We start from the raw sequence: 7,504 nt of genomic DNA, 5'->3' as shown, positions 1-7,504 counted from the left end.
GTCATGGGCGGTCTCCTCGTTTCTCGGCTTCGTCGAGATGAGTAGGGCTTCGCCCCGGCCCGTGTTGCTCAGTGGGGAGAGCGTCGGCCCTTGGATGGAAAGGTCCTGGGTTCGATTCTGGCCCAGGGTGCGCACCTGGGCTGCAGGTTCCTCCCCGGCCCGGGGGCGGGGGGCGCGTGCAGGGGGCAGCCCATCCCCGTGTCTCTCCACGTTGCTGTTCCCCTCATCTCGCCCCCCCTTCCTGCCCCGAGGAGTCAATGGAGGAACATCCGCGGGTGCGGATTAGCCGCTGCAACAATCGGGTTCAGTGCCTTCTCGCCGCCGCCCGCGGTCGCCGTGTCTGCGTTTCTCTTCCCTGGAAACCGCGCTGGTTGGCACGTTCCTGGCCGCCTAGGTCAGCCTGGCGGCGGGAAGGCAGGTGGTCCGTTAGCGCGTCTTCGGGGAAGCGGTTCATTTGGGAGTCGAGGCCTTTATTCCAGCGCACATGCAAGTGTTGGCTCCCAGCTGGGGGTGGGTTGCAGCTAAAACGTTTAAACGAAGCATGCAAATAGGGTCACCAGGTTCACCAACATGCAAATAGGGCCACCGGGGTCACCAACATAACACCCTGGCATGGCAGCATTTGAGCCAGCTTTGAGCTAGGGGTCTTGCTTATTTATAGCCTTTGTGGGCATGTATAGGAATAGGGCCACCGGGGTCACCAACATGCAAATAGGGCCACCGGGGTCACCAACATGCAAATAGGGCCACCGGGGTCACCAACATGCAAATAGGGCCACCGGGGTCACCAACATGCAAATAGGGCCACCGGGGTCACCAACATGCAAATAGGGCCACCGGGGTCACCAACATGCAAATAGGGCCACCGGGGTCACCAACATGCAAATAGGGCCACCGGGGTCACCAACATGCAAATAGGGCCACCGGGGTCACCAACATGCAAATAGGGCCACCGGGGTCACCAACATGCAAATAGGGCCACCGGGGTCACCAACATGCAAATAGGGCCACCGGGGTCACCAACATGCAAATAGGGCCACCGGGGTCACCAACATGCAAATAGGGCCACCGGGGTCACCAACATGCAAATAGGGCCACCGGGGTCACCAACATGCAAATAGGGCCACCGGGGTCACCAACATGCAAATAGGGCCACCGGGGTCACCAACATGCAAATAGGGCCACCGGGGTCACCAACATGCAAATAGGGCCACCGGGGTCACCAACATGCAAATAGGGCCACCGGGGTCACCAACATGCAAATAGGGCCACCGGGGTCACCAACATGCAAATAGGGCCACCGGGGTCACCAACATGCAAATAGGGCCACCGGGGTCACCAACATGCAAATAGGGCCACCGGGGTCACCAACATGCAAATAGGGCCACCGGGGTCACCAACATGCAAATAGGGCCACCGGGGTCACCAACATGCAAATAGGGCCACCGGGGTCACCAACATGCAAATAGGGCCACCGGGGTCACCAACATGCAAATAGGGCCACCGGGGTCACCAACATGCAAATAGGGCCACCGGGGTCACCAACATGCAAATAGGGCCACCGGGTTCACCAACACCACTGAGGGAGGCTGGGTGCACCTGCTTTACAGACGGATGAAAAAAGCCCATTTTAAGAATCCCAGGATGTGCCTTTCTGGACATTTTCGTTCCTCTGGGTCTGTTGTTACTAACAGTCTTTTGTAAACGTGGCTTTGAAGTTCTGTCTCATTTAGTCTTTTTAAAAATGATCATTATTTTTTTCAGTCTGCAGGCCAACTCCTTACCACCGAGCCAAACGGGCCAAGGCTCCTTTACAGTTTAGACAAGGAGTTACCAGGGTAACGGTCCCCCGTCCCTGGGCCTGTGGGCTGGTCCCTGTGACAGTGGTGGCAGCTCTGACCGCTCGTCCTAGAACGTAGGACCCGCCCAGCACCTCACGCTGGGCAGCAGGGTCCCCAGCAGGTGTCTGACAGGCCCTGGCAGGGCACCCGCGGCGCTTACCGTGGCTGGTCCCGGGAGCAGCCCTCCTCCTGCAGAGGTGGTGATTGTGACGACCAGGAGGGGCCTGAGCCATGAGTCAGGCGTTGCCCGGGTCCGGCATTGTGACCGGCGGTGTTTTAGGATGTGGGCCCCAGCATGCCAGGTCTCAGCCAGGGCAGGGGTGTGTCCTGAGTGTTTGGCCCCTTTGTGTGCTGCCTGGCGGGTAATTAAGCTCCTGCAGCACCAGAGATCTTGTCTTTCAGGCTTTGATTTTCAACATCCGGTCTTCAGTCACAGCTGCCGGGCCTTTTGTTCTATTTATCTGAGTAGATATACTTAATCCTGTGTGTCTAGGTCAGCCTGCCTATTCTTTCTTTGAAAACTATATTTTTTATTGATCTCAGAGAGAGCGGAGAGGGAGAGAGAGATGGAAACATCAATGATGAGAGAGAATCACGGATCGGCTGCCTCCTGTACGCCCCACACTGGGGATCGAGCCTGCAAACCGGGCATGTGCCCTTGACCGGGAATCGAACCCTGACCTCCTGCTTCATAGGTCGATGCTCAACCACTGAGCCACGCCGGCCGGCCCAGCCTACATATTCTTCATTCGTCCTTGTCCTGCCCTGAATGAAGGAGCCCCCTTCTGGGACCTGGTTGGAGTGCGGGGGTCCTTTTCTGTGGGGCTGGTTTGCCTGGCATCCGGCGAATAGGAGCCTGGGCCTCCCCCACCAGGAGGAAGGGCTTTCGGTTCCCATCTCAGGGAACACTCCGCGCACTCTGTTCTCTCATCTTTGCCTGTTGTTTCCCCGGCGGCCAGCAGTGCAGCCCGGACTCAGAAACGGCTCTGTGCTGTGGACGGCACTTTGGGGCGGGGTTGGGGAACCCTCTCGGCTTCCAGCAGGGGCCCAGGGTGGGCTGTGCTGGGGGACCTCAGGGACCCGCCGTGGAGCAGGGGTGGGAGCAGGTGGCTGCAGGGCGGGGCAGGAGAGGCGGGTGTGCAGCGGCCCAGCTGGTAGCTTACAGGGAGAGAGGAACGCTGAAGCCTGGTCTACGGGCAGGAGCCAGGGCCTCGGCAGGGACTGCTAGTTCCTGCTTGTCTCCCGTCTTAGATGCTGTGCTGTGCGAGCCATCAATTACAGCAATTATTCAAACCTCAAAGGGATTTTTCCTTTTACTGAAGGACTTTCTCCTCCCCCAGTGCCTTCTCCCTTTAAATAGCAGCGCTTGAGTGAGCAGACGGGTCATCTGGTTGTTTTTCTTTGTTAATCTTCACCCCATATTTTTTCCATTGATTTTTAGAGAGAGTGGGAGGGAGGCGGGGAGAGAGAGAGAAACATTAATGTAAGTGACACATCGAGTGGTTGCCTCCTACACACACCCCGACTAGGGCTGGGGGTCAAACCTGCAACCCAGGTACGTGCCCTTGACCAGGAATTGAGCCCGAGACCTTTTGGAGCGCAGCCGATGCCCTAACCACTGAGCCACCGGCCAGGGCCAGCCGATCTGTTTACAGAGGAGCACAGAGGGGGTAACCTCCACCACCACTGAGATGAAATCTCTGCAGTTCTGATAGAGAACTGCGGACGGTTGAGAGTATGATCAGCGTTCACCTGGAAAGGAGGGGTCCGGCAGAGAGTGGGAGGGAAACGCGGGCGCCTCAGCCCGCTCTGTGCTGTGGAGGTCGCAGGAAGCCATCACTGTGGGCGGCGCCCTCCATGTCTCCTGCAGGGAACCTGTCGGGAAGAGCCGGGTGCCCTCTGGGTGGTGGTGAGCCAGGTACACACACGTCACGTCGGGGTGGGATCGCCTCGCCTCGCTGCTGGCAGGGCCGGCCTCCCCGGCTGAGGCGCAGCGGCCTCGTCCCCGCCGGGAAGGAGTCCTGTGCCAGACGAAAGCCAGGCCGCCAGCTCTGCTCTGCCTCCGCTCACCGCTGCCGGGCGGGAATCGCCTCCGGTTTCTAAGAATATCCGCGCCTCCCGGATGCCAGGCTGTGGGGAGAAGTCCAGCGACAAAGGGGCTTCTGCTTCACAAAACACAGGAAAGTGGTGGTTGGACATCGGTCTTGGAATGACGGGAACATTTTATTTTATTTTACTTATTTATTTTTTTAAAATATATCTTATTGATTTTTTACAGAGAGGAAGGGAGAGGGATAGAGAGTCAGAAACATCAATGAGAGAGAGACATCGATCAGCTGCCTCCTCCACACTCCCTACTGGGGATGTGCCCGCAACCAAGGTACGTGCCCTTAACCGGAATGGAATCTGGGACCCTTCAGTCCACAGGCCGACGCTCTATCCACTGAGCCAAACCAGTTAGGGCAACGGAAACATTTTAAAGACCCACGGGTTACGGCCCTGCCCCTGCTTGCTCAGAGGACTCTTGGGCCCTCCCCGAGGATGAGGATGAGGAGGACTGTCGGGTCTTAGCAGATGGGTGTCCCTCTTCCCCCAGGGCCGTGTGCTCCCGTGGCAAGAAGGCCTTCAGTCCCTTCCGGCCTGCCCTGCCCTCGAGACTTTCCGCTTTGGCGGTGCCTCTGGGTGGCCCAGCTTGACTTCCCAGTGACGCGAGAGGGACCTTAGCAGCACTGGACAGAAGAATGATTGTAGGAAGATGCTTGAGTCTGCAGGAGGGAGTGAGTGCAGGGTGGCAGTCCCACTGAACGAGACGGCGGGTGCCGGCGTCCGAGTGGGGGTGAGCGGTGTCACCTGTGACCGCAGCAGCGACAGCCATGGCTAGACCTCCCCCCTGTCCCTCCTGCCACTTTTGGAAGCAGGTCAGCCTGGCTCCCCACTTCCCTGCAGCTCTGACCTGCCCACCTGCACAGCGGCCCCTCGCACCTGCTGATGGCACAGAGCGACTGGGGCCTCGCCAGCAGTGGGTGTGAGTGGCAGCTGCTGCCCTGATCGCCCCTCAGGAGCAGGGGGAGGTGGAGAAGTCCTCAGGGGCGATCAGGGCCAACAGCCATAGCTCGCCCCACTGACGGCGCCGAGTGGGTGTGAGTGGCAGTGCCAGCTGCGGGTGGGACCACAGTGTGCAGGAGCAAAGAATTTTCAGTAACCACCAGAGGCCTTCCCCAATGACAGCGACCGGCGCCCCCACTCACCTGCTCCACCATCCCACTGCAGCCGACGTGCGCTGTGTCTGTGCTCTGCCGCCTGCTGCCGACGCCCGCCATGTTCAGCGTGCACCCTTGGTGGTCAGCGCATGTCATAGTGATTGGTTGTTCCGCCGTTCGGTCTATTTGCATATTAGGGATTTTATATATATATTTATATTTTAATATTTGTCTGAGGATATGTTTTTATTGATTTTTAGAGAGAGGAAGGGGGAGAGAGAAACATCCATGGTTGCCTCCCATACATCCCTGACGAGGGATCGAACCCACGACCCTTGGTGTACAGGACGACACTCCAACCCCCGGCCAGGGCAGCGATGCCGGCTCGCTCAGAGCTCCTGGGCATCCCGAGGCTAGTTCGTCAGGAGAAGCCGTGTCTAGTTAAACTCTGGTCCATGTCTTTCCATCAAATCGTTCATCTCAATCAAGCTTTTGGAAGATGATGTGGACTTCAGTTGGCTGTCGAGTGTAATTTATGTACAGTAAAGTGAATGCACCCATGTTACTTATACATCTGGTGAGTTGTTTTTTTAAAAATATTTTTATTGATTTCAGAGAGGAAGGGAGAGGGAGAAACATCAATGAGAGTGACCTATCACTGCCTCCTGCACGCCCCCTACTGGGGATGGAGTACATCTCGACAGCACTTGGAATTGTGTTTGTGTGTGTGTTTAAGCAGTATCAGTGAGTGAGAAGTGGCCCCTCACTGAGGTTTTTGGTTTGCATTTCCCTACTTATGTTAAGCATTTTAAAAAATGTATTTGTCTTGATTTCACAGAGGAAGGGAGAGGGAGAGGGAGAGAAACAACAACGATGAGAGAGAATCATGGATCGGCTGCCTCCTGCACGCCCCACACTGGGGATTGAGCCCACAACCCCGGCCTGAGTCCCGCCGGGGAATCAAACCTGACCTCCTGGATCACAGGCCGAGCGGGCCTGTCGCTCCCCGGGCCGTTCAGCTTAGACACTGCCGAGTCGCGAGTCGCGTGTTAAAATAACCCCTGCGTTCTGTGCTGTGCAAGGTCTCGACGTTCTGCCCTCCCAGGAAATCGTGCCACGACTGGATCGGACCCCCAGATAAACACTCAAACCTGCGGCCCGTTCACTTCCACGTCCCCGAGGACGAGTCCGCAGCGGAACGGAAGCTCCGGGAGCTCCGGCAGGACACGCAGGAATGGAACCAGCAGTTCTGGGCCAACCAGAACGTGACTTTCCGCAAGGTCAGTCCGCGCGGCCGGCCACCGGGGGGCGCTGTGTCCCCAGTGCTCGCTCTGCCTTCGGGGTGGGCGGGCTCTCAGGCCTCGGAGCGTTTGGCCGGTGTCCTGTCCGATGACCCGCGAGATGCCCGAGGGGCCCCGCTCTGCTTACAGCCGCTAACCCGGTGGCGGGGTTGGTTCGGTTCTGCCTACGCCATTTCCAAGAACCTATGGACGAGGTGTATTTGTGGGGTTTTGGTGTTTTTTTTGTTTTTGTTGATCCTCATCCGGAGGATATCTTGCCATTGGTTTTTAGGGAGAGGAGAGAGAGGGAAGGAGAGAGAAACATGGACGTGAGACACATCGATTGGTCGCCTCCTACACGAGCCCCGACCAGGGCCCGGGCCAGGGAGGAGCCTGCAACCGAGGTACATGCCCTTGACCAGGGTTGATCCTGGGACCCTTTGGGGCGCCATTTTTAGTTTTGAGGAAACTCCATACTGTTCTCCACAGTGGCCGCTATGCATGTACTTATTAAATCACTATGTAACTACACGAAAAATATCCATCGGCCCTGGCTGGTGTGGCTCAGTGGATAGAGCGTCAGCCTGCGGACTGCAGGGTCCCAGGTTTGATTCTGGTCAAGGGCACATGCCTAGGTTGCCGGCTGGATCCCCAATGGGGGTGTGCAGGAGGCAGCCGATCAATGATTCTCTCTCATCATTGATTTTCTCTCCCTTTTTCTCTAAAAATCAATGTTGAAAAAACAGAAAGAACACTCCAGACAGAGGGGATAACATGTTAGAATGTCTGCAGATGGGAGAGAACAAGGATTTGAAAAAGGTCTGTATAGCTGGAGAAGAGAGAATGAACGTGAAAGAAGTATACAGAGGTGGATGTCTGGTCAGACTCTGTTCAGGGCATTTTGAGGTATCTTAAGGTTTGGAGCCTAAAAAGCATCCGAAAAGTTTTCTTTAGGAATGTGCCCTAATCATATTTACATTTAAGAGTTTCAATCTGGATTTATAATGATAATGAAAATAAAATAACTTTTATGCATGCTTACTATAGGCCCAGTCATAAATTCTTTACATAAATTGTCCTGCTTAATCCTTGAAACTGTGTTCATTTCTTAGGGCTACTACAACAAATGGACACAAACTGAGTGGCTTAGAATGACAGAAGTTTATTCTTTAACTAGAGGACC

General features: G+C 56.2%; 1 long non-coding RNA gene across 1 annotated transcript; it reads left to right on the top strand.

Moving 5' to 3' along the window:
• The first annotated feature begins 3,369 nt into the window (after positions 1–3,369).
• On the top strand, positions 3,370–6,322 carry LOC102765405. Its single transcript, XR_435774.2, has 2 exons — positions 3,370–3,511; positions 6,124–6,322. It is a non-coding gene; the product is annotated as an uncharacterized LOC102765405 (long non-coding RNA).
• Positions 6,323–7,504: the final 1,182 nt, after the last annotated feature.

Source organism: Myotis davidii, unplaced genomic scaffold (assembly GCF_000327345.1).
Source record: "Myotis davidii unplaced genomic scaffold, ASM32734v1 scaffold480, whole genome shotgun sequence".
Lineage (NCBI taxonomy): Eukaryota > Metazoa > Chordata > Mammalia > Chiroptera > Vespertilionidae > Myotis > Myotis davidii.
This window is presented reverse-complemented; position numbering and strand designations above follow the sequence as displayed.